Source organism: Phoenix dactylifera, chromosome 1 (genome assembly GCF_051530095.1).
Source record: "Phoenix dactylifera cultivar Ajwa chromosome 1, Ajwa_hap1_PhDact_Kaust_v1.1, whole genome shotgun sequence".
NCBI classification, from domain to species: Eukaryota; Viridiplantae; Streptophyta; class Magnoliopsida; order Arecales; family Arecaceae; genus Phoenix; species Phoenix dactylifera.
This window is the reverse complement of record NC_143190.1, coordinates 50,846,018-50,854,972: the sequence shown is the minus strand read 5'-3', so window position 1 is coordinate 50,854,972 and position 8,955 is coordinate 50,846,018.

The window sequence follows — 8,955 nt, the reverse complement described above, 5'->3', positions numbered from 1 at the left end:
AGCAATATTAATAAAAGCAAAGTTAAGAGCCCTCAAACGCGTTTAAGTTGGAGAAGAGAAAGGGCTTCTTGAACTTCGGGTCTCCTCTTGAAATTCTGGACGACTTGAAGGCAGGAGGAGATCTCTTTCAATGTTGGGAAGATGTGGTTGGAAGGAGTTAATGGCGCTCTTCCCTCTTTTCGTTGAAAAACCACTTGCAGAGAATGAATGCTTGATCTTTTTGAATGGAATGGTAGTTCTCTGCCTTGCTACAGTCCTCTGTGGCTATTTAACCCATCCCCCACGGAAACTAGCCGTTAGACACCTTTTTCTGCCCGTTCTGCACACTTTGCACAACCTGACAATATGTCCGTTGGGGGTCGGAGTCGACTCGCGCGATCTGGAGTCGACTCGGCTGTAGCGGGAGTCGACTCATGCTTTTCTGGAGTCGGCTCGGCAACTGTTCCGGATTTGAATTAAAGTGACCTCCTCGACTGGGAGTCGACTCGACTTAACCTGGAGTCGACTCGCCAACTTCTGGAGCTGACTTGGCATTCTCGGAGTCGGCTCATCCCATGAAGTCCATGTAGCTAATTTTCAACTTGGCCCACTCGAGTCGACTCGACAGTCCTGGGAGTCGACTCGGCGCTCAGAGCCCGAACTCCCGATCTTCTGTCATTCGCCTCGTCCAGTCTTGGAGTCGACTCGGACTGTTCCGGAGTCGACTCGGCTCTCAGTTTTCGAAACATACCCTTCTGCCTTGGAGTCGACTCGAGCTGTCTGGGAGTTGACTCGGCTCTCAGAGACAATAATTTGGTCTTCTGTCTTTTTGGGATCGCGCTGTCTCGGAGTCGACTCGCGCATTGTGGGAGTCGACTCGAATCTCAGAGTCTGAAAACTGCTCTCTGACTTTTGCCTTGTGAACCACTGAGAGTCGACTCTCGCTTTCTTTGGAGTCGACCTGCCAACCATCGGAGTCGACTCGCGTTCCACAGGAGTCGACTCGAATCTCAGGGTCGAAAATCGCTCTCTGACTTTTCTGTCTGTAACTCCTTGGAGTCGACTCATATTACTCCGGAGTCGACTCGGTAAGCATCGGAGTCGACTTGCGCACTTCAGGAGTCGACTCGCCGACAGGTTTTGAGTTGATGCTTTCTGTTCGTCTGTCTGTTCTCAGTCGGAGTCGACTCGTAATGATCCGGAGTCGACTCGAGCCCGTGCCAGTGATTCTGATACGCTTGGAGTCGACTCGTAATATTCTGGAGTCGACTCGAGTCTCAGACTTTGGTTCAAATTGACTTCTTAACTTATCCAAACTATCTTGAACCAAATCTAGAGACACTTAGACAAGATTTTCACTGAAACACTCAATTGAATTCATTAGTAAACAAAAGATATACTCAAATGCTTTGAGCTCATCAAAATCAAATAGGGTTTTAATCAATCACTCCACAAGCGTGCTTCTCACCATGTCAAGAATGGTTCGATTCTTCCTTTCTGCTACACCGTTCTGCTGGGGTGAGTATGCGGCAGTTAAGGTCCTCCAAATGCCTTGAGATTTGCAGAATTCTTCGAACTCCTTCGAGGTATACTCTCCTCCTCGATCTGATTTCAAAGCTTTGATTTTGCACCCAGTTTGGTTCTCCACAAGAGCTTTGAATTTTTTGAATATCTCCAGGGCCTCCCGTTTCTCCTTCAAGAGATACACCCAAGTTTTCCTACTAAAGTCATCAATAAATGTTAGAAAATAACGATGATCTCCAAATGAGGCCGGTGTGATGGGACCACAAATATCCGTATGGATGAGTTGCAAAGGTTTTTTGGTTCGATGAAGTGACTCCTTTGGGAAACTTGTTCTTGACTGTTTTCCAATAATACATGCTTCACATATTTCTTCACAAGTATTCTCCATGAGAGGTAACCCCTTCACCATCGCCTTTGAGGAGAGGAGCTTCAAAGAGCTAAAGTTCAAATGCCCGAACCTCAAATGCCATAGCCACATGTTATTCTTCATGCATGCACTTAAGCACTTTGTATTGATATACTTAATGTTCAATACGAACATTCGGTTCTTGGTCATAGGTACTTTTGCAATCAACTGATCATGTTTATTCAAGTACAGGCATCCTCCTTTCATGCAAACATTAAAGCCTTTTTCTAATAATTGACCAAGACTTAAGATATTTGTTTTCATATTAGGCACGTAGTAAACATTGGAAATGAACTGTTGAGAACCATCCTTGAGTTGGATTACGATCTTACCTATCCCCTTCACTTGAATTTTTGAGGCATCTCCAAAAGAAACGTTGCCTTCCACTGTCTCATCTAACTCTTTAAAGATATGTTTGTGCCCACACATATGATTGCTTGCACTGGTATCCAAGTACCATTTATTCTCATTGGAGGCTTCTTCTCCCTTCTCTGCTAGTAGTAGCACACCATTTTCTCCTTCCTCTTTTCTTGCATAGTTGGCCTTCTCATGCACTTGATTATTCTTATTATGGTAACATTCTAAGGAAAAATGACCATATTTGCCACAAATAAAGCATTTAACATTTCTTTTATCATACCTTCGTCCTCTTCTTGAGAAACCTCCTTGCTTTTTTCCATCTTGAGTGCTTTCTTCATTTGATGGAAATCCTAGGCCTCCTCTTCCTCTGCCACGTCCAAAGGAACCTCGTCCTTGTCCACGGCCTCGTCCATGATGATATCCACGGCTGTAACCATGACCATGGTTTTTATGTTTGTCTTCGTCAGTTGGGCATTCCTTCTTCTCACTGATAGTGAGCTTGCTTTTTAGGGCTTGCTCCAAAGGTTCTTCTTTTCGTAACAAGATCCTCTGCTCATGGGCTTGTAGAGAACCCATGAGCTCATCAATTGTCATAGTATCCACATCTTTGGACTCTTCAATTGCTGTCACAACATAGTCAAACTTTTGATCCAAGGATCTTAGGATCTTCTCCATCACATGCTTGTCCTCTATATTCTCACCATTTCTCCTCATTTGGTTTACAATAGATAGAGATGGATTCTCCTTCCTTCATCTTCAAAGTCTCGAACTCGCCTCTCAATATTTGGAGGCACACCTTCTTCACTTTCTCAACACCCTTATGGGCTTTCTCGAGGATCTCCCATGCCTGCTTTGAGTTGGTAGCACCAGCAATCTTCTCAAAAGCGGCTTCATCTAAGCCTTGATAAATGAAGTAGAGAGCCTTCTTATCTTTCTTCAAAGTCTCTCGTTGTTGCGCTCTATCTCCGTCTTCTTCATAGCCCTTTTCGACTATGTCCCAAATATCTTGAGATCCAAGTAATGCCTTCATTTGGATACTCCAATTCTCATAGTTGGTATTGGTGAGACGAGGAATAGGAAGCATCCTGGTAGCCATGACCAAGCTCTGTTACCACTTTGATAGAATATGCAATGGTGGTGGAAACACAAGAACATGAAAAGAAAATACTTTATATAAGATAATGGAGTAGTACAACTTTTCTTCTAAGAGGAATACAATTTTTCTCTCTCAAGCCCTCTCTATCTACCACTCCTTTCTTTTTTCTTCTATGCATTCTTCTTCATGATAGCCACATATTTATAGGCACTAGAAGTGACCTTTTAACTCCCCTAATAAGTACATCATAATGAGATCTTTTAGATTATCCATATGACCCTTTGGATACTTCATATGACCCTTTGAATACTTCAGCATAATTAAGTTTATTAACTTGAGAGGGACCTCCTCCTTCCCCTGGCTTTTTTTTTTATTAACATTAAATGCGATTCAAAAAGAGTAGCCTAACTTATAGGATGAAGATCAGGGTGTTAGATGTATGCCCTAGAAGCCAATCTGGCTGACACATTGTTAATTCTAGGAATATAATTTTGTACTTGACTATTTATTATTGAATAAATAAAAGGCATCTTTTCATTCATATTATTTATGTGTCTATGAATCGTCCAAGAAATTAATAAGATGATGATACATATTCTCAAGAGTTGAGAATTTGAGCCATGTATCATTGGTGATTAATTTCTAAATGCTCCTGATCAATGGATCATCACGAGGACGGTGATCGATCCGATCAGTGCACAGATCACTTTCCTTCTGGATGGACGAGACTTGAGTCCACAGTGTAGGGACACTGAAGTGATAGTGCAGGTGCTTGTTAGAGAACAAGAGTACTGAGCGTGACCAAGACAAGAAGTCACTTGGATGTCTATCCACTCGTCAGTGACTTGCTTGATGCTGCAGTAGTGTGACTGGTCCTTTGACCTGCGGTGCTTCGGCTACTCACAGTGAGGTTATTGTAGTTTGACTGCACACATACATGGTCTCTAGCCATATGGGTCCATGCAGTATAGATTGGCTGCAGTAGGTTCACTGTAGGAGTAGGGTATGCACCTACAAGGAATCTATCGACCTTGATAGAAGAGGAGTGATCCTATGTGATTTGTTAGACTGAGTTCTAAGACCTTGGCCAGGGCAGTAATATAAAGTGGAGAAAGAGTTTTCCACTATCGAACTCGAGTCGAATAAATCTTGACATATGACAGACGATGGGGTTTGACGAGTTGTCCATGACCTCCGTCCTGTAGGGATCCACGATAGTAGGACTGTATCACATGGTAACTGCACCTAGAGGTTCATCTTTCTATTCTACTGGGTAGCCACTACATGCTGCTAGGTGTCACTGGTGGATGGTGGGACTCACAAGGATTATCTCGATGATCGATAAACCCTAATGAGTTGAGTTGGAATCGTTCCAACCCATTGAAAGGAGTTTTCAATGATATAGTGATAGAGATCACAATATATCTCACTACCAGTCAGAATAGAACCTATGGGGTCACACACACTAGAAGTATTGACCGATCCGATGGTTGAAAAGTGATTATGAATCACAAGTAATCAATTCGATTGATATTCAGTTGAAGAAGGAACAAAGGGAATTAATTAATTGGACTTGAAACAAGAGTCCTACTTCGAGTAGGATTCCTAGAGTCCTAATTGGATTAGGACTGGGAATCCTAGTTGGAGTAGGACTGGGATTCCTACTTGGAATAGGATTCCTGTAATCCTAATGAGATTAGGAGTTTTGAATCAAAATTGGATTCCTACTTGGAGTAGTATTCCTAGAGTCCTAATCGGATTAGGACTTCGGATTCAAATAGAGTCCTAATTGAATTAGGACTAAAATTATATATGTCCTAATTTGGATTAGGATTTCTTAAGTCACAATTAATTATTAATCTAATGAATCAATAAGACTCCTAATTAGATTAGGATTGAAGAGTTCAATTGAGTCAAAATTGATTTAAGTTCTAATTGGATTAGGACTTACCTAGATTGGATCCAAATTGGTTCACCCTTGGGCTAAGCCTAATTGGATTAGGGCTTGACCACATTAGGGCATTCCAATCCCTACCTAATATGGATTAGGGTTTACCGTGAGGAGGGGGATAAGCCCCTCCACTTTCCACGTGGAGAAGGGAGAAGAGACGGCGCCCCCTCTTAGGAAAGACATCAAGAACTCCTAAATGTTAGGAGCTCCACATGTCTATAAAAAGGGACTTGTGAGCGGCACCTAGGGTATAGAAGAAGTCCTCTTCCTCCTTGCCGTACGCCTCCCTCTCCTCTCCTCTTGGTTCAGCCGCAAGCAAGGAAGATAAAAGCCAAAGGTGTTGGCGGCATCCTCTTCCTCCCTTCTTTCTTCCAACGCAGGGAAAAGAAAGAAGGCTGCGTGGGGATTCTTCTTCTTCCTCTTCTTCATCCTTCTTCTTCCTCCTCTCAAGCACAATCAAGGGTTGATTGAAAGAGAGGAAATCAGCCATCAAAAGAAGTCTTTGCAAGGGAGCTAGCACCCCGGGAAGACAAGAGAGCTTTGATCGGATCACTGCTTCGTGTGGATACCCGTAGAGGCCGGACACTTGAACGGCTTCAAGCAAACCTTCATCCTAGACCACGAACTTCAGTTTGCGGTGATCATCTACCCGCACAAGGTAAAGATCTGATCTTATAATGTTATTTAAAAGTTTTTAATCCTTATCTATCTACGAACGGTTTTTAAACAACGTTCATGCGATGAACGGTCGATCCCACTTATGCCGATTCCGCTGCCATCTGAATTTTTTGAAATATCAGCGGCATGGGCGGGTTCCCAACAGTGGTATCAGAGCCTAGGCTTCGTAGATTAAGGTAAGAATTAATTATCTAAAGGCATATTAGATCTGAAAATTGAATGATCATGCATGCTGAAAATTTCTGCATGCAGATTTTTCAGGGGTGCTGATTTTTGCATGCTGATTTTTATGTGATAAAAAGATGATTCTAATAGCATTGTTAATGGGATTACAAAGATTAGAATCATGATTAGCATGATCAGCAACCTATGTCATGATATAATCAGTTAGTTTTCAGATCTGAAATTATAATTGTTGCATATGGTGATGATCATAGGATTCAAATCCTTTTGGTATCAAATGTAATGACCTGCGATATGATCTGCGATGTCATGTAATTTTTCAGATGCTTGCATGCATCTTATTTGATGTTTTGAGAGGCCTGCATGCCTCCTAAAAGGAGATGTAATTTATTTTATTTTATTTTATATCTGGTTGTATTTCTGTGATGTGATGTACGTCAACGATCAAGTCAAAGATGATGCATGAGATGAGCAGGGGTCTAAGCGGTTGATGGCGATTGGATCAAGAGTTGGTCAAGGATCGGATCAAGGAGGCTTGGAACCAATTCAAGAGTTGAAGACCAGTTGATCGATTGACGTGCATGTGCTTGTAATACGACCTAATTGGAATCCATGATCATCACCTATTTAAAGTTTAGCTTTATTTGATGCTGCGATTATAACTGCCTGTGATGTGCCGTTTGCATGTGATGTGAATGCGAGTCGGGTAGATAGGTTTACATGTGATGTAGCAAACCCAATTGAGACCTAAATCAAAACCTCCTCAATCAAGTCGAGGGTGAACCGACATGAGCAAGTCATATTAGATTAATTGATCTAATTGGTGTCTAGGAAAGCATGAAAGGTGGTTACTTAATTAGGACCTTATTCTCTGAGTAAGGGGAGCCTCCCACCTGCTTACCTGGCCAATTGTTCGATTACCTCTTATGAAGGGCTCAAGTTGCAAACACTAAAACCTGATTAACCAATATTAAGTCAATAGGTCTTCCACTGTAGTAGAGCTGCTAAGGCCTTTCTGATGTTGATTTGTCTCGGCTGGACACAGTGGTCAAGTTGCATCGGGGGGCTGGTCCTCTCTATAGACATGAGATGTTGTAGGGTAAAGGTGGGGTTGGGCACCAATAACTGTTAGGTGAGGACCCAATGACGACTTTATTCCTACGATTATACGGTGGGTCTGACTTAACTAAGAAATGGGACCAATAACTGTTAGGTGAGATCTTCATGGCTTAGAGACTAAGTTGCACTGCAACATGCTTGAGAAGCATTGTACAAGAGTTGTACACTCATCCATCTATGTGTCACCAATAACTGTTAGGTGAGGTGGCATGTAGATTGGTGAGACCGCAGTACCTACTAGAAATCCTAGTCGCGTAGGATTTCCGTTTTCCTACCAGGGGAGTGTGAGGAATTCGAGAAAATAGTGGGAGTTACATTTGTTCTAAAAGACCTTAGAACAGATTAGGATCAAGTACAAAAGTCTAACTAGAATCTTTACTCTCTGCAGATACAATGTCAGCTTCAAACCCTTTGACCCGTATTAATGAGACCAACCGACTGACCGGAACCAATTACAAAAACTGGCTTAGAAACCTCAAAATTATTTTGGACTGTGAGAAAATAGGCTACATACTCGATTCAGATATCCCCACTGATGACCCAAAGATTGATTCATAGATTGATTTTGATGATCACAACACCTTGAAGTATAGATACTAATGTTTATGTTGCAAGGAGAAAGATATTTATTTTGCAAGGAACATAGCAAGTTGGAAGAACACAAGAAGGCCTCCAAAAGCACTCAAGAAAAGTTAGAAGAAAGCTACAATTCATTGGCCCAACTTTAAAGTTCAAAAGATTCAAATTGGAGGAGCAAATTCAAAGGAAAATTCAAAAGAATAGTCTTCGAGTCGACTCCTGAGGAATTCGAGTCGACTCCAATGGTTGCCGGGTCGACTCCAAAGAAAGCGAGAGTCGACTCTCAGTGGTACACAAGGGAAAACTCAGAGAAGCAGTTTTTGGACACTGAGATTCGAGTCGACTCTCACAAAGTCCGAGTCGACTCCAAAGACAGCGCAACCCCAAGACAGAAGACGGTATTTTCGTCTCTGAGAGGCGAGTCGACTCCAAGACAAGTCGAGTCGACTCCAAGGCAGCGCGGCTCCAAAATACAGAGGATCAGTTTTTCCGACTCTGAGATTCGAGTCGACTCCCAGACAGCTCGAGTCGACTCCAAGGCAGCGCTACACTAAGATGGCAGAAGACCAACTTTCGGAAACTGAGAGCCGAGTCGACTCCAAGGAAGTTCGAGTCGACTCCAAGACTGGATGAGCCAAAAGACAGAGAATCGGGAGTTCGGGCTTTGAGATTCGAGTCGACTCCCAGGACAGTCGAGTCGACTCGAGTGGACAAAATTCAAATTTGGATCCACGGACTACAGAGGATGAGCCGACTCCAAAATTGCCAGGTCAGCGCCAGAAGTTGGCGAGTCGACTCCGGGTTAAGTCGAGTCGACTCCCAGTCAAGACGGCAACTTTAATTCAAACTTGGAACAGTTGCCGAGTCGACTCCGGAAAAGCTCGAGTCGACTCCTGCTACAGCCGAGCCGACTCCTGATCGCGCGAGTCGACTCCAAACCCAACGGTCATATTGTCAGGAGCTGCAGACTGGTTCCAACGGCTCTATTTTTGTCTCTAACGGCTATATTCTTGTTTCCACTCCATCTAAAGCTATAAAAACAAGAAGAGAGCTAGGGGAGAATGCATGGAAGTGGGAGAG